Consider the following 23,577-nt stretch of genomic DNA (forward strand, 5'->3'; position numbering starts at 1 on the left):
AGTGGCTTTGAATACAATCCTGACCTGAGATTGCTGCCTGAGTGAGCTCCCCCGGGCACCCACAGTCAGCAGCCCTGAAATGAGTGACAAGGAGAGCAGGTGCGGGCTTTTCTTCTATGCTCAGGGCTTACAAGGCTCTGGTTCCCTAAGCTTCTGTGCTGCCATCCATGAAAGGTAGATGCTGGTGGATGCTTGAAGAGCAACCCCCACAAGGGATTTCTTAATTTTATAGTTTATTTTGAGATAGGGGCTCAGCATGTAGCACATGCTGGCCTTGAACTAGAGATCCTCCTGCCTCGGCCTTCTGAGTGCTGGGATTATAGGCATGTGGTACCAAATCCAGCCTGCCTTTCCATCTCTCTGTATCTGTCTCTCTCCCCTTCCTCCATCTTTCCCTCTGCAGTGCTAGGGATGGAACCCAGGACCTCACACATGGTAGGTGAGTATTCTACGACTGAGCCGCATCTTCAGACTTCTCTGTCTATGACATTTTAGTTATGGTAAATATTAGCATTTGGGGGAATGAATAAAACCCAGGCCAGACCTTAATATCCAAAATACTTCAATTATACTAAGTTCCCAAGCTGAATTGTCTACTTTGAAGAAGTGTGGGGTGCCATTGCTAAAGCAACTTCAAATCAAAATTCTAGACATTTTCAGCATGGAAAAATAAGGCATTGATAGAGGACAGGATGGTACATCTCCGTAATCCCAGCACTGGGGAGGCTGAGGCAGGAGGATTTTGAATTACAGGCTAGACAGAGATATAAAATGAGATCGATATTGACTTAACAAACAGACAGACAAACGGAACAGTGGTTCTCAACCTTCCTAATGCCGTGACCCTTTAAGACAGTTTCTCATGTGGTGGTGACCCCCCCCAAACCCTAAAATTATTTTGTTGCTACTGTTATGAGTTGTAATGTAAATATCCCTGTTATCCAATTGTCTTCGGCTACCCCTGCAAAAGCGCTACCCCCAAAGAGGTTGTGACCCACAGGTTGAGAACCACTGAGATAGACGCTGGGAAAGCAGCTCAGTGGTAGAGCATTTGCCTAGCTAGGGACTCAGATTATCTCAACAGAAAGGCGTGGGCATGGAGATAAATGCCACACTGCTCATTAATACAATATAATAAAGTAACGTAAGTAGACTTAATCCCATTTTATTAAAAAGAAGGTAACCTGTTCATTCTGATTATTCAACAAAGGTTCCCGTGTCAGGCTCAACAGTTTGGATCGTGGGGGTCTGAAGCAGAATTTGATCTGCTGGCCTGCCTCCTTCAGGTCCACACAGGGGACAGGAACACACCCATCATTCCAGATGGGATGCGTTCACTCTTGTCTTCCCAGCAGGGTGGTGTGTGGGTGCTAGTTTTAAAAACACTACTTTATTTGAGGGTTCCTTAAAGCCTGTACCTCCCTTCCAACCCCCCTAGCCCCAGGTAGGGGAAGGAGAAGGTTGTAAGGGAGAGAGGACTTGGCTCTTTTTACTTCTTCCTGCTGGGTAGGGTCGTAGGATTCTTTTGGGGACAATACCAATATCCTATCACTCATCAGGAAATCCAGACGTCCAGGTAACCAGCAAGCCAGCAAGAGCAGCAAGCAGTCCAGTCCTCTCTGTCTCCTCCAAGCTGCTGCTCCCTCTGGGCTATCATATTTACACCCCGCAAATTCCTCAGAATTCAACTATTTCCAGCTGGCAATGAGCTCCTCTCAGAGCCTGCACGAGGCAAATAGCCTGATGCTGTGGACCATCTGAATCAGTCCCACCCCCCACACTTGGGATTAAAACAAAAACATGTACCTGATAAGCTAGGGTCAGACGGAAGGGGAGGAGGACCTCCCCTATAAGTAGACTTAGAGAAGGGCAAGGAGGAGATGAGGGAGGGAGGGTGGGATTGGGAGGGAATGAGGGAGGGGCTACAGCTGGGACACAAAGTAAATAAATTAATATAAAAATTAATTAATATAATTAATATAAAAAATATTAAAAAAAACCCCAAAAACATCTTTATAGGTAACAGTGGTGTTACCTATATGTCTGATATTATAGGGGCTGACGTCACCCTAGGCCTTAGCTAGAGCCGTTGGTGGAGGGAAACGCCGGCAGTAGTAAAGTGGAAGCTCCTTTTTGAAAGATCTGGCTGTGTTGCCCAAGCGGACCTCAGAGCCTGAGCGATCTTCCTGGCTCGGCCTCCAGGGACTACCAGGTTGTCAGTACCTGCTTTTTAGTCCATTTGTACACAAATGAGGGGTGTGCTCAGAGCTGAACACTTTTCAGAGGGTTTAACCGAGATGAGGGGAAATAGCCTGCAAAGCCTCGTTTTTTTGTTGTTGTTGTTGTTGTTTTTCTTTCCCGCTCCAGCTTTAGGAACTCACTGCTGCTCATTTACATAGAACTATCTGTGACTACCACTACATGCTAATCACATCTGCTGATGCACCTGTGTGATGGATCTATTTAGAGACCTTCTACTTTTTTTTAATTCCCACACACTAATGTGGCATTTTTGCTTCTGTTTCCTTCCTTTATATCCTGTGTTTAACTTATTCTGACCTCAGCCCAGCTCAGGGATTCCATTTTATATCAGTGGCTCAGTCTTGGTCAGACCAACAGCAAAATTTAGAGAAGCAATCTCAGATGTCTACGTTTTATTACCGAAAGGTCTTCTGATATATGGAAAAGGGACCAAGATGGCAAGCTTTCTGGACATGACTGACTATTAAAAGTGACAGCTGAAATACCTTCAGCATCTTCCTGACCACCTGAACTCATGGAGGTGAGCTGGATGCAGGCTGTTTCCTAGGCAACAGTATCACCCAGCAAATACCGTATTAATTCAGGACCTACCTTCTAGCTCAACCCTAGTTTTGCTGGCCTGTTGCCTGAAACCTCAGCTATTACAAGGAACAGATGGGAAGTTAAAATATTACGAAAGGAACTTGTAGATTTTGTCCATTGCTCAAGAATCTGAGAGACACCTAGAAATATACATGTATGAAAAAAAAAACAGACACAATATATATGTGTGCAATATTCACAAACATCCCATAGGAGATGTTGGCTCATAACAGAGAAATCCTGGGTTTTTTTTTTTGTTGTTGTTGTTGTTGTTGTTGTATTTATTTATTTATTTTTAAATATTATAGTTTATTAACTTTGTATCCCAGCTGTATCCTGCTTCCTCATTCCCTCTCACTCCCACCCTCCCTCCCTCATCTTCTCCCTGCCCCTTTCCAAGTCCACTGATAGGGGAGGACCTCCTCCCCTTTCATCTGACCTTTTTTTTTTGTTTTTATTTATTTATTTTTAAATATTATAGTTTATTAACTTTGTATCCCAGCTGTATCCTGCTCCCTCATTCCCTCTCACTCCCACCCTCCCTCCCTCATCTTCTCCCTGCCCCTTTCCAAGTCCACTGATAGGGGAGGACCTCCTCCCTTTTCATCTGACCCTAGCTTGTCAGGTATCTTCAGGCCTGGCTGCAAAGTCCTCCTCTGTGGCCTACCAGGGCTGCTCCTCCCTCAGGGCGGCAGGGGTGTGTGTGTGGGAGGCAGAGGTCAAAGAGCCGGCCATTGAGTTCATGTCAGAAACAGTCCCTGTTCCCCTTACTAGGGAACCCACTTGGATACTGAGCTACCATGGGCTACATCCGAGCAGGGGTTCTAGGTTATATCCATACATGGTCCTTGGTTGGAAAATCCTGGTTTTAATTACATACCAAGCTGCTGGCCTTAAAAAGAAAGATCTATGAATGTGTGATTCTTTTGTCCCCATTTATTATTCAAGACAATCTTACATAGAGCCAAGGTTAGAGGCTTGTAACATTCACTTTCCCTGACCATGTGATCTAATACACAGGGCTACAAGTGCTAGCCTCAGCGACGTCAAGGAAGCTTGAACAGGTACACGTAACTGAAAAGCATACACGCCCTATCATATGGTGGTGACGTAGGGTTAGGGGCTACTTACACTGACCCAGTGAGCAGGGGCCAGCAGCTGTAGATTGCAGTTCCTAGATGAATATTCCTTACACTCTGCAGTAAAGACCGCTTCTCACGTACACATACAGCCAACCTGAGATCTCTAATCCAGGCCTGAAAACACAGTCATAGCTTTAAACCAAAAGTACAAGCACAAAGTGATGAGATAGCTCAACTGGGTAAGTTCTTGCCTTGGATGCCCAAGGACATGAGTTTGATCCCCGGGACAAACCAACCAACCCAGGTATGGTGGTGCACATTGGCAATCCCAATATGAGGGGAGCAAGGACAGATGAATCCCTTGGGTTTGCTGGCCAACCAGCGTAGCCTGCTTAGTGAGCTCCAGGCCAGTGAGAGATGCTGAAAAATTAAAAAAAATAAAAATAAAAAAGTGCATTTCGAAGGTTGACCTCTGACTTCATAGGTAAACATGTAAATACACACACACACACACACACACACACACACACACACACACCCCAGAGAGAGAGAGAGAGAGGCAGAGGGAAAGAGACAAAGTCTTATGTAGCCCAGGCTGGCCTTGAACTCCCTATGTAGCCCTCTCCCTCCTCCTTAACACTTCTTTCTGTAACACTGACCTTAATCAACTCCTAGGTGTATGTTACTGTGAGATCTTAGAAGCCCCAAATGGACTTCATTTTTATAGCTAAGGATACTAACGAATAAAGATCAACTTTGATAATGTCTCAATCCAGGAAGCAGTGTTGGCACATTAATTATTCTTCAGCTTAATCTCCTTCTCATGGTAGACGGCAGAGGCTCTATTCATGCCTTTCAATACCTGCTAAATGAATGCAGTTTGGTATTTCTCATCTGTGAATTTCTGAACCTCTAAGGTCTTCCAATTGGCACATCTAATCCCAGGTCACACATATTCAAGGAGTAAGCTATTAGATAATAAAAAAAGGTAATGAATAGATGAGAAATTTTTCCTTCCCGTGAAGTTCATTAGCTTTCACGTGGCTTTGTCTGTAGTCTTAGTACATAAATCTATGGAGCGCTATTAATTTGCACTGATGTTTTAGGAAGTGCTAAATAGAGACTTTTTTTTCTTCAAATTTGGGCAGTGATTTGGTGTTGGAATGTTCAAAGGTGTCTTTACTTTAGTATGTGTGTGAGATAAACAAAACACTGTAGCCATCAAACACACCCCAAGATCTTGTTGTGAGTTCCTAAACCCCCTAGAAACTGATGGAAATAAGGAAGCTGACAACGTACTTATTACATCTAATTAATGGGGACATGTAAATTAGCTTTCTCTCCCTGGTGCCTCTCCGTCTTCACTCCCACAAATCACCAGCATTTGGAAGTGTTGTCTATCTTTACTTTATCAAGGCTGAGGTATTAATGTCCCCCAAACTCATGTGTTGAAGGCTTTTCCTGAGCTGATAGCATGACTGGATAGTGTTAGAGGGTCTAGAGGGTGGAGCCTCATGGGAGGAAGTCTAGTGATTAGAGCCATGTCCTTGAAGGGATAATCGGGAGCCCAGTCCCTCTCAGCTCCTGGCTGCCATGAGGTAAGGTTTGTTCATAACATAATCTCTGCAGTTTCATCCTGCCTGGCCATGGGTGGATTTTCTTCAAGCACTTTGCCTCAGAGTTAGAAAGCTAACCCAGTTGCGTAAAGATAGCGAGCTTGTCCTTTTTGGTTGGCCCTGTTTAAGACAGGGTTTCTTATAGCTCAAGCTGGTCTTGAACTTCTTATGCTGGTGATGACCAGATCCTCCTGCTTCCAGCTCCTGAGTGCTGGGGATGGGAGCCAGGACACTGTGTGCACCAGGTAAGCGCTCTACCAATTGCCCGTGTCCCCAGCTCACCACCCTTGTTTCCTAAACCTCCTCCACTGTTGCTTTTCATGGCGATGACAACGGAAGGATGGGCAGATGAGGCTGTTCACTCTCCTCCCAGTAACAAACAAACCTAACCCAAGTATAGCAAAACTAAGTAGAACATAGGTTCTTTCCTTCCCACTGCTAAGCCCCGGAAGTCTGGAAGGCAATAAGAGGGGATGAGAGATGGAGCTGGAGAGTGATAGTTGCACGACAGGTGATCAATTTTCCTCTTTTGGAGACTGCCCATGGACAGGGTTGACTTCAGCAGCTACGTCGCCCAGTCTTTCCCTCCTGGATTCTGGTAAGCATGTTTACATGTTTGAAGACATGCAGGAAGGTCCTCTTCAATCCTCTCTGACCCCTTCCCAAGAACCTCTGATATCATCCTCCATCTGTTTAAATGCTACCTTCCGTTCAAGACATGGCTGTCCCCCTCTGGCCTTTTTTGTTTCCTTCAGTCAGACACCCTAACTTGAAACTGTACGTCCTGAAAAATGAGTTTTCCCAACCTCTGCAAAGGATGCTGTGTCTACGCCCTGGGAAATGTCAAGATGAGCCAATTACCTGCTGTGACTGCAGCAGTTAACTATGAAACAAAATGCTAATGGCCTGGAGATGTAGCCCAGTTAACAGTTCTGGCCAGCATAGACAAAGCCCCAGGTTCTAACCGCAGCACCACATAAACCTGGCATGGTGGTCCACGCCTCTAATTCCAGCATTTGGGCAATGGAGGCAGGGGGATCAGAAAGTCAAGGTTATTCTCAGCTACATAGTGAGTTCAGGGTCAGCCTGGGCTACATGAGGAAGACAGATATCAACCCTGATATTCACCTTGTAATTCATGTGGAAAGCCTGCTCTCAGCTCAGTGGCACACTCCCAGGACCCACAGAGTCCAGAAGACCCATGGTCTTGGCTTCTGGTGGAGTTGGGCCTCTCTTTCCGCATGGAAACCCTGGATAGATTTCAGACCCGTGTCCTATTGTGGTCTGCTCTTCTCTAGGGAGAAGAGCATTTCTTCTCTAGGGAGAAGCCATTTCCCCATTGGCTTTACACAGCCTTGAGGACAAACAAGAAACAAACACATCAAAACCCTGAGTCACGTAACAGAGACTGATAAATGCGAAGCAAGTAGAGCACATGATAAGAAAAGAAATGACTTTCTAGAGCGGAAATTATCTGAAAAACTTTTTTTTTTTGGTATACAGGTAAAACTTTCTTTTCTACTGCTATAAAAACAAAATGTAGGGCTGGGGGAAGGCTCATGTGGTGAAGTTCTGGTCACACAAACATGGGGACTGAGTTGGATCTCCAGAACCACAGCTGGGTGTGGTGGTGAGTGCTTGCAAACACTCATTTAATTTTGTTTCTATCTCACAAGCCTGATATACCCACTACATAGTTTATAATATCTGCATAGTCATAGATAGATATAAAATGAACCATTCGACTCTGACATATAAAACACTTCTTCTTTTAAGGCTCACATATACTTACATAATTAAATATTGGAATTATTTTGAACGTGTAATTTTCATTTTTACTTTATGCTAACATGGTATTATAATTTCATCGCTGAAAGAGTCTGAGTGTGTAGTCTACTTGTTTGTGCTTGTGTCTGTTGTGTATAGATGTGAAGCAACTAGAGTTGACTTCAGATGTCTTCCTGGATTGTTCTCAACCTATGACTGTATCTGCCTGTCTGTCTATCTATCACCTACCTATGTATTTATTATTTGACACAGAGTCTAACAGATTATCATTGATTTTTCTAGCTGTCTGGCCAATGAGCTGAAGAAATTCATTTGTCTCCACATTCCTACTCCCAACACCTGCTGCTGGGGTCACAGATGTATGCCATCCAGCCTGGCTTTCACACATCAATGCTAGGGACCTGAACTGAGGCCGCTAGGCTCATTGACTGAAAGCAGAGGCAGACGGATCACGGTGAGTTCAAGGCCAGCCAGGTCTACAAAGTGAGTCCAAACCTACCTGTCTCGAAAAACCAAGAAAAACAAAACAAAAAAAGTTAAAAGTCAGTTTTAACTGTCAATGAAAAAATAATGCTGCCATATAATAATAACATTGGCAAGTAAATTAACAGAACTAAATCTTCCTGAGTTGCCAAATGCTGATTGATTGAGCTAGGCAACTAAAAATCGAAGCATAAGCCAGGCCCTGGGGTGTGGTGGTGGACAAATAGGATCTCCAATCCCCCAGGCAAGGAGCTTACACTTAAATTAAGCTACTCAGAAATTAGGGAAATGCAATGAATTCTAGCAGAGCTGGGCTCCATTTGCTTTCACTGCACCAAGAGAGATTTTTTTTTTTTTTTTTTTTTTGCAAGGCAAATGAATGGTGTAGACCATGCTCTAAGAATAGCATTTAATTTACTTACAGGAAGGAACATCCTAATTGCTTTAAAAATACCCAACTGCACGCAAATATTTTTGTTAATTAAAGATGAGTATCTGTTCAAACACCTATAGGCTTTCCATACGAGCTAATGCATGACATTTAAAAAAAAAAAAAACAATGTAGCCACATTTCTTTTGTGCTTTTCATTTCTCCTTTGAGACTGGGTCTCAAAGTAGCCAGTGCTGGTCCTTGACCTCATGGTCCTGATCCTCCTGCTTCTACTTTCACAGCTGGGATTACAGGTGCCTGTCACCCTGTCAGGCTTTCCGTATTGCTGGGCATGGAACCCAGGGCTCTGCACGCGCTAGGCAAGTCTTCTGCCAGCTGAATGACATCCCCAGCCATCCCAAGCTTTTCCATAACCAGACCACGCTCTCCCCTGCATCTGAGCAAGAATGTGCTGTACCTCACGGAGGACGTCAGGAACTTCAGAGGTGTTTTAAGTAGTACTAGCCCCGCTTCAGCTGGCTGGGTAAGGGGTACACGAGAGCTGACGACTAGAACACTAGCCGGCGCCTAAGGAATACAAAACAGTATTTGAACCAAGTTAATAAATATTTTCATTTAAATTAATCCCCAGTGTTGAAAGAGAAGGGAATCTGCCCATTTCTTTGAGGGTTCTCTGTTGGATCATGTGATTATTATAAAATTTCAGTAACATGTCGACTAGTTGATGAAGTTGAGAGCAAACGTGAGAAAACAAGCCAGCTGTCCCTATAGAATATTGTTAATACATATTGTTCAAATCGCATCTCATTTATAAAAGCAGATGGAACTGGAAAACACGAAGCAGGGCAGCTACATGAATTCTAACTAGGACTCTGTGCCCAGGAGGACAGGATGTAACCAGCCAGTGCCCTCTGCAGCTAGCAGAGTATTGAAGCAATGGACCCCAAGAAATTACAATGTCCCCCAGGCATCTCTTGCAAGAGAGATGAAATGGCTGAAGTTCCGGAGGCATCGAGAGGAGGAATCTGTCTCTCAGCGGAAGGCTGGCAACTCATTAGATGACCTTGCAGAAGAAGCGGGCCTTGCCGGACAGTCTAGGGGCTGAGGTCACGGCGGGCAGGGGACCGTGTCCCTGTTGACTGTTTAGTCACATTAGCTCTAGGTTTCCATGTAAACCTGGCCATCATGTCAGGACTCTGAAGAAGATGGAAGGGAAGGTGGGCAGTCCCTGAGTACCTCTTCCTAATGTGGTCACACTGGATAAGGCTTTTTCTGCCCTTCACTGCTTTTTTTCTGCTACCTTGGCTTTGTTGAGGGCAGGCTCACGGGTACAATGGGCACACGAGTTAGAAAGAAAACTGTCCACCAAGTGAAGGTCTCTGGGCCTGACGTGCATGGCCTGGAATCTCCACGGCGTCCCCTGCTCACCCAGCCCAGTAAACAGGATTCCATCAGCAAACAGCTGGTGGTGACAGTGGCCATCTCAGAAATGTGAGGGTGTGGGTGTTGAATCTTCTGACTCCTTCATGTTGGTATGCTGAGCCGGATATTGTGGTGGCTAACCCTGGGCTGTCCTCTTGATTGGGCCTATTAAACTAATAGGCCCCTGGGAGGGTCTGCAGGGGTGTGCCTTTGTTATCCCAGCCCTGGGGAGGCAAGAGAAGAGCCCTGCCCCCAGACCAAATGCCACCTGCAGGGGCTGCACAGATATGCATGAGTGAGGGAGAGGAGCTGCCTGAGTCCCCACATGGCTTAACTCCTTCCTGGCGAGAGCCTCTAGGCTGCTGCTGCTGCAGTAGTGGCTACCACCGTCTGATGACGCCAAAATTCAGCTTCTTGGCCTTCCAATGTGGACTGAAGCCTAGAGACTCTTCAAGGATCGTCCAGGTTTTTCAGTGCCAGCCTGGGACTGCCAAGGCAGCTAGCTTCAAGGACAGAGCAGATACAGGGTTCCTAGCCTCTCCAGAGTGTAGACAGCCAACCGCCCACTGCTTATATAACATAAGCCATATCCATTATACACACACACACACACACACATATATATATATATATATAATACCCATATATAATACATATGTTTAGTGGACATGTCTTTGCCAGGCAACAGCATCACAGCTGGATTTAATCCTCTTGATCCTCTCTACTTCCGTAAGAACCCTGTAGCACCCTTGCTATTGCTAATAACACACTGACTATAGATTGGCATACTCTACAGATGTATAGAAAAGTAGACATGTGTTGCATGAAGCACCACTAGAATAAATCGAATTATTGCACATGCATCACCTTCTAAAAATGAAGCAACCATTTCATAAACAAACGCTTTAGCATCTGCCGTGTCTACGTAGAATTTTAGTAGAAGCTTTTACTTTAGGGGGGCAGAAAAAAAATTCTATTAGAGATGGACGCAGAGATTCAAGTCTGCAATTCCAAACACTTAGGAGGCTGTGGCAGGAGCATTGCTTTGAGTTCAAGGCCAGCCTACGAATCAGACTTTAAAAAAAAAAAAAATGCTGGGGAGACAGCTCAATTGGTCAAGTGCTTGTAATGCAAGCATCGGGACCTGAATCTAAGCTCCAGAACACACGTGCAAAAGCCAACAACAGTGGCACACGCTTGTAGTGCCAGCACTGGGGAGGCAGAAACGGCAGCTTAGCTCGCTGGACAAACCCCAGGCCAGTAAGAGATCCTGCCTCACAAAATGGGGGAAAAGTCAACCCCAGGCCAGTAAGAGATCCTGCCTCACAAAATGGGGGAAAAGTCAACGGCAGCCAAGGTTGGCCTCTGGCCTCGCCATACACATGCATACGTGTCCCTGAGCATGTACATATGTGTACACATCCACCCACATACCTACAGAAAAGACAGAGCCTGGGTACAGTGTCTCATGCCTGGGATCCCAACACTTAGAAGCCAGAGACAGGAGGATTGCTTTCAATTTGAGGCCAGTCAGAGCTACAGAATGAGCTCAAGCTGGTGAGGGCTACAGTGTGAACCCTTTCTTAAATAAATAAATAAATAAATAAATGTGCCTCCCCCCAACAAACCTCCTGAAAATAAATAAATAAATCAACATGTGTAGACATTTTCCTGCTCAAAAAGCTTATGATTTAGTTGGAAAAAAAAAAAAAAAGCAAAACAAAACTGTCTTCTACATTAAAAGAAAAAAAGAGGGAACATGACCATATTTAGTTAAGTGTAAAATTGTACAGTATGCTCAATTAGCAAGCTGGGTGGCTTATTAGAAATAAAAGTAGCTTAATAACTTTTTTTTTTCTAACTATAAAGCCATAGTTCAAGCCTGCTTAAACATCAGATCTGGTTTCCCACAACTGATTAACCTGGAAATGGTTTAATATAACACTAATCCTTTAATTTAACAATCTATAAGTGCCCTTCATAACAAGTTCCTCAGAGCCCAGTCTTAGATTCATAACGATAAGTCATATCTCCCACGAAATCCGGCATTTGTGTTAATGAGCACCTCTGGACCTTAGCGGAATAGCTCCGGTCCAAGTGAGCATCAATTAGAGAGGAAATGCCTCCAAAGGTGGAAGTGGCCAGTATCCGCCGTGGCATTGCTGCCTCGTTCCAGTGTGCTGAAAGGACACCTGTGGGGCCAGAGGGCTTTGCCGGGTAAGTGTGTGCCCTCAGGGTCAACAGCTCCCAGCCCATTCTGACATGGAGCTTAGCCGGCGCCTTGGATGAAAGGAGGAAATGCCAGTACTCGATCATGCTGGCAATGCTTTTGGAGGGGAAATGCGAAAAGAACAGAAGTATCTCGGAGGGACGCAGAATGCCTACACTGTAGCCTGTGTGCTTTCTGGTAGTTTTCCAGGGACAAGTGTAGAGTATGGGGCCAAACTGAGCCCCCAACAATGTCTAATTTTGCAGCAGAGCAAAAAAGAATGGTCCTGACCCACCTTGCTGCAGCGCTGATCCCTGCTAACTTGTCTTCAGAACTCAGCTTGGGCTGACAGAGCAAAGACGCCCACTCTCATATATACACACCGTGGGACTCCGAGAGGAGAGACTGAGAGAGGCAGCTGCTGGATAGAGCCAACACTTCCTGCCTCTCTCCAGTCAAACAGAGCCTAGCTGAGCTCAGGCCGCATGGGCACGTTAAAGGGACAATGCGAAGGAGAAAAAGGAAGGAGGCTATGGTATTGCATGGGGGTGGGGACAGGGACAGAGACAGAAAGATGGTGTTCTTGCTAGGCAGTGTCGATTACCTTTCTTATGCTGAGACAAAATATCAGACAACAGAAACCTGAGGATGGATATGTCGTAGTCCACAGTTTGAGGGGGATACCCAGTCCATCTTTGCAGAGAGCAGAGCTGGACAGCAAGCTCTTGCACTCAGCTGGGGGGTGCTGTTCATAGGCCTGACAGAGTGAGTTCCTCCTCTGGGTCCTATGAGGTGGCAGGAAAGAGGCAACTCCTGAGAGTTTTCCTGTGACCCCCACACATAGGCACCCCCACACAAGTGCATACATGTTCCTCAATACTCAAGCTCCTGTGCATATGGATAGAGATAGACACACAATGCCCATTAACTACACAGAACAAAGTAAGTAAAGAGCAGACAACAAACCAGGCCAGGCTATAAAGCCTCAAGGGCCTCCCCTGGGGGCCAATTTCCTCCAGAAGTTTTCACCTCCTAAATGTTTCATAACCTTACAAAACAGCAACACCTGCTGAAGACCACAGGTCCAAACACAGGAGCCTACAGAAGACATTTCACTCCGAACCACAACACAACAAGCTATGTCCATGGCAAACTAAGTCTCTCCCTCCCTCCCTCCCTGCTTTCTTCCCTACCTTCCTTTTCCTTAAACACAGCGAGTTAACTGTTAATAATTACAGCCATGGTATGTAGAATGATTAACACATATTTTCAGGAGAAATGTGTCTAAGGAGACAGCTGTCAACTGCTCTCCTACAGATGTTAACACACAGCCTGGGCCCACAATGCAATCCTGGACAGGTCAGGGCAATCCGAAGAGTCCACTCCTCATTCTCTAGCCTTGACAGTCATGCGTTTCTGGGGGAGGTGGACTGAATTTGCAACCACATGTTGGAATGGGAAGAACTCTGGCCTAACTTCTTGTCCTTTATAAATGGGAGCTGGGTTAGTTCCACTGATGAAAAAAAAAAAAATGCTACCTACTGATCTATACAACTAACGTTAGAATTCTCCCTGTCTCCCAATTTAGTTGTCTGTAGCTCCCAAAATGGCTTTGAGAATCCAAACAGTCTCAGCTATTTGTGTCTCTTCCAAGAGACGCTTCAAGTGCAAGGCTCAGGGCCATTATATAGCCTGTTGTCCCGGAAAAAAAGCTGGTTGAGCACAGACAGGAGGGAGGGGGAAGCCCAACAGTAATTGATTAGATGTTTAATTAGCTACAGATGGTCCCCAGGGCTTCCCTTCAGAAACCTGCGCCCCCTTCACACTACCAGCAAACCTGGCACTGGTGCGTCCCACCTCCACAGCCTGGCTGCCTGCGGGAGAGCACACGGCACGCTGATAGCTCACTTATTCTTAGATTTTCTGCATGGTTACATAAGCCCACAAAAGGGAAAATGTAAATGATTCAAGAAGATATTCTTCACGGGGTTCTCATAAAATCTTTAATATCGAAAGACTTAGGAAGAACCCTCCTGGCAAGATACTATCAATTTTCATGCTTCATTAGGAAAAAAAAAAAAAGTCTTTTGATAATGTTGAAAGGAAATGACTATGGGGCTAAAGAGGGGAAAATTACAGTCTGCACTAAACCAGAGCCCAGGGTCGTCTGGATTAACGATCTTTCTTTGTGCCCATGACGTTATCCGAAATGAGAAGAAACACTCTTTTGGGGTCTGTATGGCTTGTAGTAGGACGACAGTGTATACCCACAGAATTGCACCTAAGAAATCTTGGTATCAACCGGATTCCAAGTTGTTTTGTTTGATTTTTCTTGTCTTTTTTGTTTGCTTGCTTGCTTGCTTGCTCGCTCATTTTTAAACAGTCTTTCTACATATCCCTGGCTGGTCTTGAACTTACTAGGTAGCCCAGGCTGACCTCAAACTTGTGGTCCTCCTGCTTCAGGCCTCCCAAGTAAGTGTTAGGAGAACAAGCTGAACTGCCAAACCTGTGTTAACTTTTAAAATTAGTTTCGATGGCTGGAGCTTAAAGAAAACAGTGATGATCCTGGCTGTGGAGGAGTGAAGGTGGAAGGAAGAAAGATTAGAGACAGGCTAATTTTCTCAAAGGCAAGAGGATATTTTGTCGGTCCCAGAGTCACCTTTTAATTAAAAAATTATCACGTTTCAAAATAGCTTCTCTTTCTAAGAACTTTGAATACAAAACTAAATGCCTTAAACACATAATTTACATTCCCCACTCTTTGAGTCTTGAATAGTTTAAAAGTTGTGAGAGCCCTTAAAAAATGCTGGTACCCAATTATACACTTTGGTGTCAAAATAATCCCACTTTAAGACTGCTCAGTTTAAAAGCCTTGTCAATCTATAGATATGTAAGGAGCTCAAGGAAGTTTGTGTGTTAACACCTGTTGCTATTTGTGAAAGATGGGTCACGCGTGTCTGGAAAGAGTCAGAAGGGAACAGGGATCTCATCTTAAGGCTCTCTCACTGAGCTGAGCTGGTGAAACACACTCTGAATCTCAGCACTCTGGAGGCTGAGGCACGTGAAGCTCTACAAGGTTAGGGCCAGCCTGGTCGACATAGCAAGTTCCGGGCCAGCCAGAGCTACATAGCAAAAATGCTGTCTCAAAACAAAGAATTCTTAAGAGCAACAAAACCAATTAATTGATTGTTAACTAATTATTAACTCAAACAATAGTGCCCATCAGTTTTCAATATCCTCGAGAATTATACGACAAGATCCTAGTATCTTTCTTTAATGGGGAAAAAGAAAAGACAAATCCTACATTATTTACTCTTCTGTTGCTGTGACAAAACATTCTGACCTATGACCCGAAGCAACTTAGGGAAGAGTTTATTGTAGTGTACAATCATCCACTCAGTCTATAATACTTTACCGTCACAGCAGAAATGGAATCAGATACCATCTAAAGTCAAAACCAAGTCAGAGATAGTAGCTTGAAACAATTTTGCTGGACTGGACAAGGTATCCCCTCTAAGGGCTGGACAATGGGTCCCGATGGGTCCTTTGACTTCAGCGGTATCAAGTATGGTTCCTGGTAGTGATTCGGATATTGCTCTTCCTACTGGCAAAGAGATGGGCTAGCCCTTTCCTCCCTCTGTTCCCTTAGTCACTGAGCATACGCACAGAACAAGTTTATAGGATACAGCAGAGAGGCGATGCTTAACAAGCCAGAGCCTATAGTTTCTAGGAAACAGAGATGCCAACCGAACCACCGCAATACACAGGGAGAGAGCGGAAATCTGGAGCTAAGCCGACTCCAGAAGGGTGGGCGGTGGGTACCAGTGGCCGAAGGGAAGCATTCCAATCAGTGGTGAGTGCGTGTAAAACTGACAGGGTACAAGCATGCAGCATGTCCAGAGAAGAGTAAGTAGCTTCCTCTCGCTGTAGCATTAGAACCAAACAGTCACTGGGTATAACACCGTATAGAATGTGACCTGCACTTAGCCTAATTTTCTGAATTTGAACACTTCCTGCCTACTCCGTGATATACAGAATGCTCACAGGTCCCTCTAGCGTCCTCCAACAGGTACAGGCAGAGCATGCGCCCTGACTTCCTACAGACATGTTCCTTGCTCTTACACACTGGGGACGGCTTTGAGGCTGCCCTTCCTCCCTCCCTCTGCCTAACTAAGATGGCCTCATTCTCCAAAGCTCAGGCCAGGCTCTAAGTCCTGACAGTGCCTACTTGGCCAGCACCTCTCAGAAACACATGCCATTTCTTGTCCATTCCACCCACTGACCGATCCCATTTCAAATACCATCCTGTGCTCCGGCAACGCCTGTACTTTAAAACACAGTACCCTCCCTCACATGGTGCTGTCACATGTCACTCCCTCCTACTTCCCCCAGTAATTCTCCGAGATAGGCTAATGGGCCCCCTTTTCAGGTCAGTGAACTGAGGCTCAGGTCGGGGAAGGTTAAGTCCCGGTTTCAGAACACACAGCCTGTGACATCTAACCCGGGACTGGAATCTACTGAGTCCATCAACAGTCAATGGCGCTCTTTCCATTATACCATGGTGGGGGGGGGGAGGCACTTCTTTGCCTACTAAATAATTTTGTTTTTTCTGAAAGCAATTCGGAAGAATGAGCTGACATCAAGTCTAATTCTTTGCATCCTGGATGACACTTGAGAACAGTGTTATTAAAGAATAAAGCTCAGTCAGTCAGTCAACACATGTGAACCAAACACTGAGCAATTGCAAGCCGGGTTCTGCACAGGGTATTCAGGTGAGACTCATGTCACGTCAGGTACACGCAGAGGTTGTTACAACACAGGGTGAGCAAGGGCTCGGTGAGAAGCTGGAAGAAGAAAAGGGCCCGCAGTACCAACTTTGCCCACCAGGTGCAGGAAGCCTCTCCATGTGGCATCCTTGACACCAGCACAAAAACAAACAAATGAACAAACAAACAAACAAAACATCTTAAGAAGCAAGAAAAGGTAGAGCTTGTGGTCCCAGATGGCCTCAGTCCTTCCTCCGGTTTTCCTGCTGCTCCCTGGTGCCTCAGGTGGGGCTGGATCTTGGGGGAGTAGCAGATCGAGACAGATGCTGGGACTTGTAGCCAAGCATGGGGCGAAACTCTGGGGGTCCTGCGGAAGTGTTGGGGGGAAGATGGAAGGACCCGGAGGGGACAGAAACCTCACAAGAAGACCGAAAGAGACAACTAACCCCATCACAAGGGGGCTTTCAGAGACTGAGACATCAACTAAGGAGCATGCATGATCTAGATCAACTAAGGAGCATGCATGATCTAGATCAACTAAGGAGCATGCATGATCTAGATCAACTAAGGAGCATGCATGATCTAGACCTAGGCTCCCTGCACACATGCAGCTTGGTCTTCATATGGGGCACCTGGTGAGTGAAGGTGGGGGAGGCTATTTCTAACATGGACTCTATTGCCTGCTTCTGGATCACTTCCCCCTGTCAGAGCTGCCTTGCCTGGCCTCAGGGGACCAAGGTATGTGAAGTCCTGATATGATTTGATGTGCTGGGGTAGGTTAATATGGAGGAGAAGGGCTCCCTTTTCCTTGGAGGGAAGGGAAAAGGAAAGGGGGAAGGAGGGATATGGGGGAGGACTGGGAGGAGGGGAAGGATGTAAAGTAAATAAACGAATATGAAATTTTTAAAAAGAAGAAGAAAGAAGAGACGGGGAAGATGAGAAGCAGGGGACTACTTTCCCACAGAGTCCAGCTGACATCATCCACCCCACCCCCCACCCAGGCTAGGCCTCTCCTGCTTCTCTGCCACAACTCTGTGGGCTCTGTGGCTGTGCCAGGGATTCATAAACACTGTTCTTCCTTACCCCTGTGCACTGAGTGAGCAGCTCTGATAGCTACATCCAAACTGGCTTTGGTTCTGAGTCACAACCAGGCTCTCCCAGCCCCTGGGGGAAAAGTTATCAAATTAAGGGCTTTCTCCAAAGACACTCTTTTTGCGTCCCTTGAAGTCCCCCATCCTGCTATCTCCCTTCCTCTTCCTCTTTACGCTGTCTTCCCAGGCTTTTCATATCTTTATAATGACCTCTCACCTCACACTCCAGCCATGCCCCCTCCTTGCTTAATGGCTGGTAGGTTCTCTCTTCTAATGAAGTTCATTTTGAGGATAGCTGATTTCAGCCCCCTTTGCACCAGGCCTGGCCACCTCTGTCTTTTTGTTACAACAGATATAATGATAAAAAGTGGAGAAGGCTTCTACCTCCCGTGGGGTGGTTACGGGGTTTTCTGCAAAGGATATCCACAACAAGGTGGAGGGGGTGCTTCTCTGACTCCATTCAGGGTGCTGTGTGGATCAAGCACCAGAAAGCAGGCACGTCCCCTCTTCTAGAACAGAAGGCAAGAGGAAAGGAGGGGCCTGTAAATCATGCCCAGGGAACACATTGTTAATTGTTCACAAGCTTTTTAAATGTTTAAAAATTTCTTCTACAGGTATGAATGTTTTGCCTGCATGTATATGTGTGTACCACATGTATGCCTAGTGCCCTCAGAAGCCAGAAGAGAACATTGGATCCCCTGAGTCCCCTGGAGCTGGAGTTACAGCAGTCCTGGGAGTTGAACCTAAGTCCTCTCTGAGAACAAGTGCTCTGGACCACTGAGCCATCTCTCCAGCTCCTGTTCACAGCGTCTACTCCACGCTGTGCAGAGAAACGAGATCCAAGTTTAGCAATCCCTAACCATCCCAGTGATGCATACATTTGGTCCGGGCTCTTGGCGGACTGGTTATCTATGATCTAATATCGCCGTGGGCCTCTGTGTTTGGACTCATTTAGGCAGCTCGTAAGGAACTGACACCCACGTGCTGTTTTGGAGAGGCGCGTCTACCTGAAAGGGCCAGGCCCTTCACATGTCAAATCCACTGTGGAGCTGGAGGAAGGGGCGGCTGAGCCGCCTGAGTGCTCCTAAGTGGGTGGCGAAGTCTGTCTGGCTCATTGTCTTTTCTGCTCGCACACATTCAAATGCTCACAGGCTCGTGGGCCATAAATAGCTCCTGGGGGAGTATGAGATTACGTCACATCCTCTAGGGGCCTTGTCACCTGAAGTCATCTCTCCAGATAGGCCTGCGGATGAATGCCCAAATACCAGACACATGGTCACTTCCTATAATGACCACTTTGGGGGCACTATTCAAGCGTGCCTCTGGATGTATATGCAGACTCAGTACCCTTCGGCGCTGATGAATGTGACCTCATTAGGAAGTGGGGTCCCTGCAGATACAATCAGTTAAGATGAGGTGATGATGAAGAAGGGTATGACCTTCATCCATTATGTCTGACATCTGTATGAAAAGAAGACATCTAGATATAGGCACATGGCATGCAAATAACATGTGGGCCAGAATAGCCTGGAAATTTCCAGAATCTAGGAGAGATGCTAGAAGGATGCCAGGGTGCATCCTACCCTAACTTCTTTAGAGGGAGCTTGGCCCTGCCTATGTGGTGTTCTCTGGCTCCTGGCTTCTAGAATGATGAAACCGTTTTTTGCTGTTCAAGCCACTTGTGCTGAGGCGTTTGACATGGCAGCCCGGGAATCTATTTCAGTAATATGACGTCACTCTCCCGTGAAGGGGTGGTCTGGAAGGTGGTTATGATGCAATGACAGCAGTGGAATGCAAGCTCTCTTTTCATCTGTTGTGACCGCCTACTTAAACTACACAGCTCCTAAGACAAACTAAAAAACAGAAGGTGCGGGCTCCAGTGCCCTGGGCTACCCCTCTTCCGGAATGGACCACCACGTCAGTCTGTTTATCTGCATTCTCTGCTAGCTCACAGGCAGCCCAGCACACCCACAGCCTTCCGTTTTCTGGGAAGCCGGACAGTCACTATGGAGCAAGTCATGCAGAATGTCACCATTGAGTCCTAGTCTGCATGCTCAGGTAGGTCAAAGGCTTTGAGGCACCTGATTAAATTCGCAGAATGCTTCTTCAGTAGTGGAGGTTGAGTGACAAAGCTCCAACCCTTTCACTTTCAGAAAGCTGCAACTATGCTCCTCCAGCACATCTGCCTTTTCTGGAATTCTCTATACATCCACGTCAACGTTTCCAAAAATACACTCTCCTTGATCGTTCACACATGAGCCCATGGGGGAGGGGGCGGCAACAAGAAGTCATTGTGACTGAGAAGCTGGACACAGCATTCCCTGAAACTATTATCTGGCCTGCTTTGGAGTGCTGTGACCGTGAGACCTGGCCCGAGGAAGTGGCACAAATGACACAGATTGCAGTGCGCGATATCCCTTCTTGCCTGTGCCCACTTTTATTCTTAGGATTCCACATACCTGCTGAGTGACTTCCCAGGGCTTTGCCTGATCTGTTCAAGAGGCATCAGATAGATCTGAAAGACAGTAACCAGCGTGCAGAGAGGTGGAGAGAATAGAGTGAAAATCCCAGAGTTTTATGGGTAGAAATTACAGTCTGGCTCTGCGAAACCACATGGAGAAAGTCAAGGTCGGCTCCTTGAGAGCGACAGCCATATTGCATTTGAGACACACAGAGGAACTGCTATATGAAACCAGGAAGAAAATAGCTCTAGATGGAGGATGGAGATTATGTGGAGGCATGTGGAGGCACAGAAGGGGGACTTCCACATTTAAGGAAGTACAAGCACAGTGTAAGAAGGGAAGGAAGTGGGTAAGCAGAGGCCCCCTCCACCCAAGATGTCTCTCGAAGGCCATGGAGACTCCGCAGGGTTAAATAGGGCCATGTTCCTATTTAAAGGTGGCTGAGTTCACAGGGAGGAGGAAGGATGGGAAGTCAGGCAGTTTGCTGGGATGTACTCAGCTAGCATGACCCATGGGTACCCATGACCCATGACCCATGAGGATGGTGAAAAGGAAGGAGAAGACCACACTGGATGTACCAAAACTACAAAGTGCTTGAATGCAGGCTCAGGAGGGAGCAGGGTATGGACATCTGTCTTGGTTGGGACACGCACATGAGGGATGCTGACGAAATAAGAAGACGAACTCTTCTTTCATCTCTTCTCATCCCTCCCCTCCCCATCTCTGTCCCTCCTTCCTGTCTTTTTCTGTGTATACATGTGGGCACATGTTTGCATAGGAATGAGTGCAGGTGTACAAATGAGTATGCATGCTTGCATGTGTGTGCATCTAAGGTCAACATCAGGTGTTTTCCTCCATCCCATCTCTGCTTCATTTTGTGAGGCACTTTCGCATTGAACCTGGGGCTCCACCGGTTCAGGCTGGCCATTCATCTCCAGCGACCGGCCTGTCTCTATCTCTCCAGCAGTGGGATTTTGCATGGGCGCCGTTTATGGATATACACCGTACCCGACCTTTTACATGGGTGCTGGGAATCTGAGCTCTACAAACACTTGCCTAGCTGTGCCGTCTCCCCAGGCCCAGGACAGCTCCTCTGTAACTCGGTGCCTTTATTTCCCGTTGTGCCTGCAGGAGAGAGTTCAGAATCGTCCAGTTGAGACTGGTGCTGTTCCACCATGCCTATACCCCGGAGCGGCCAGATACCTTCTAGCTGTTGTGGCAACAGAGGCCCACGAAAATAACCTTCCCCATCTGACAACAGAGCAACATTGTCTGATTCCAGGTTTGGCTCACTAGACTACTGCTGTGGGTGAGGAGAAATAGCTTGTAACTTAGTCAAGGAATAAGATAAGTGCAAGCATTTTTTTTTTTTCCTGATAATGTGCTAATCTCAAACACGTTTTCTGTCCTGATACAGGGCTGTGGGGCATCCATCTGATTAACACCACCGATCACTCCGGCTCCTCTTGGTTGGTGTCTCTGTCCCCTTCTTCACCTTCGAGGCCATAGATCCCCAGCAAGATAAAGACTGTCTGAGCAGTGAGACAGATGCTCAGGGTTCTGAACATTCAAGGGAGTCGTCCTCACCCACCGCACACACTGCCAGGTGCTACAGCAGCAGCCTGCAGTCCTACAGCCCACGAAGAAGAAGGCACAGTTCAGAAAACCCGTGCAAAACTAATGGAGGGCAGGTTGCTCTACCGGGTCCCATCAGTCACTTGGCGTTGCGGTTCCGCCCCCACCGCGATGACAGCATGTCAGCTGCTTCTAACTCTATCTCCACCGAGGTCTGCGCACTGCACTTGCTGCTATTTGGAGATGGCTGGATAGTGGTGACAGCCTGTTAACCATGAAAAATGGGAGCTCGGGGACCGGAGGGGGCTGAGAACACCCGAATGTACTTGCAAAGGCACAAGCCTGTTAGCACGGGTATGCTGAGAACTTGACCGTCTCCTCGCAGAGCAGGCTGAGCTGTCAGCCTCAGAGCTTTTACATAACAGAGATAAGGAGGGTTTGGGGTGTAGCGCTCACAGAGTGCTCGCCTAGCAGGCAGGCATGAAGCGTTTGGGTTCAAAGCCCTCACGCCACGTAAGCCTGGCAAGACAGCATGTTCAGGAGGATTAGGAGTTCAAGATCATTCTGGGCCACATGGGGTGCATGAGACCCTGTGTCCAAGAAAACAAAGTGTGAGAGAATTTTGCATAGCTGAGTGCCACCCCAGCTGATGCACTATGGAAAACAGTGAGTTGAACAAGACACTCACTGGGCCAGATGGCAAAAGTCTTAGGTCCTTCTGTATTTCATTCTTTTCCCCCCATCAAATATCTAATCCAGCACATGCTCTGTTAGAGGTCTTCCATTTGAGGATGTTTATAATAATATTAATAACTACAATTTACTGAGTCCTCATGTCATATGCGGTATACATCTAACGGAAGATTAGACCTTAAGCACTGGAAGCCCAGTAAGCACTATTTTTGACAACTGGATGAGTGAACTCAGCCGAAAAGGAGTACAAGCATCTCGCCACATGAGCTCCCGTAAGAAGAGTTGAGATGTGAACCCAGGATCCCCTGGCCCCAGGTCCATGGACATGATCATAAACAATGATAGTGGTTTTCATTGCTAAAGCCTGCACATGAAGATCCAGGAGGGTTAGACATAGCCTCAGCCACTAGGGGAGTCTCAGAAACGTAAGGGTCATGGTGGGATGCTGCTTCTTGCAGGCCCCAGAAGCATTCTTTCAGTGGGCACAGTGCATGGCTCCCAAATTGTACATGGCTCCCTTGGTGCCAGGATCTTTGCTCCCTCAATACGGGAGAGTCCTGAGAATATTTCTTCACCTAAACATATGCGAAGGACCGAGGAGTTAGCTCCACAGGAAAGTGTTTGCCTTATAAACAAGAGGTCGCAGGTTTGGATACCACGAACCCAGTAAAAAGCCAGTCGTGGGGACATACGTTTTTAACTCTGTCAGTGGCAGGATGGGTGTAAGGATCCCTGGAGTTCCCTGGTCAGCTAGCCTAGCTCACTTGGCAAAGTTTCAGGCCAATGAGCAAACCCATCTCATACAAAAGGTGGAAGGGACATGAGAAATGACACCAAGGTTGTCCTCCACAAACATGCACCATGTGCTAATGTGTGTCTACACACTCACACAGAGAGAAACACTCACAAACACACACACACACACACACACACACACACACACACACACACACACACTGCCTGCAAAGAACTGAGAAGTGATAGTTCCTTTGAACAGCATTCACTAACTTCCATCCAGATCTGGAAAGGCCATGGAGGAATGTGCTTTGCAAATTGCTAGTTCAAATTAAAGATATTAAATCTGGCTGATATAAATATCTTTTGAGGGAGCTGTTTGTTGTCATACTTGGGAATTTCACAAGTGATTATTTGCCC

At 46.5% G+C, this 23,577-nt stretch overlaps 1 protein-coding gene across 6 annotated transcripts in view; it reads right to left on the reverse strand.

Moving 5' to 3' along the window:
- Nucleotides 1-23,577, reverse strand: part of Atxn1 (ataxin 1) — a 399,758-nt gene that overhangs the window by 45,074 nt on the left and 331,107 nt on the right. Inside the window, exon 1 of one of the 6 annotated variants that reach the window (XM_060372977.1) lies at nt 23,418-23,428. The exons of the other annotated variants lie outside the window; for them this stretch is intronic. The gene's annotated coding sequence lies outside the window, so the exon portion shown is untranslated. Of the gene's footprint in view, nt 1-23,417; nt 23,429-23,577 lie in introns of those variants that run through there. 6 annotated transcript variants of the gene reach the window in all.

The sequence above is a fragment of the Meriones unguiculatus genome, chromosome 19 (assembly GCF_030254825.1).
Source record: "Meriones unguiculatus strain TT.TT164.6M chromosome 19, Bangor_MerUng_6.1, whole genome shotgun sequence".
Taxonomy (NCBI): domain Eukaryota; kingdom Metazoa; phylum Chordata; class Mammalia; order Rodentia; family Muridae; genus Meriones; species Meriones unguiculatus.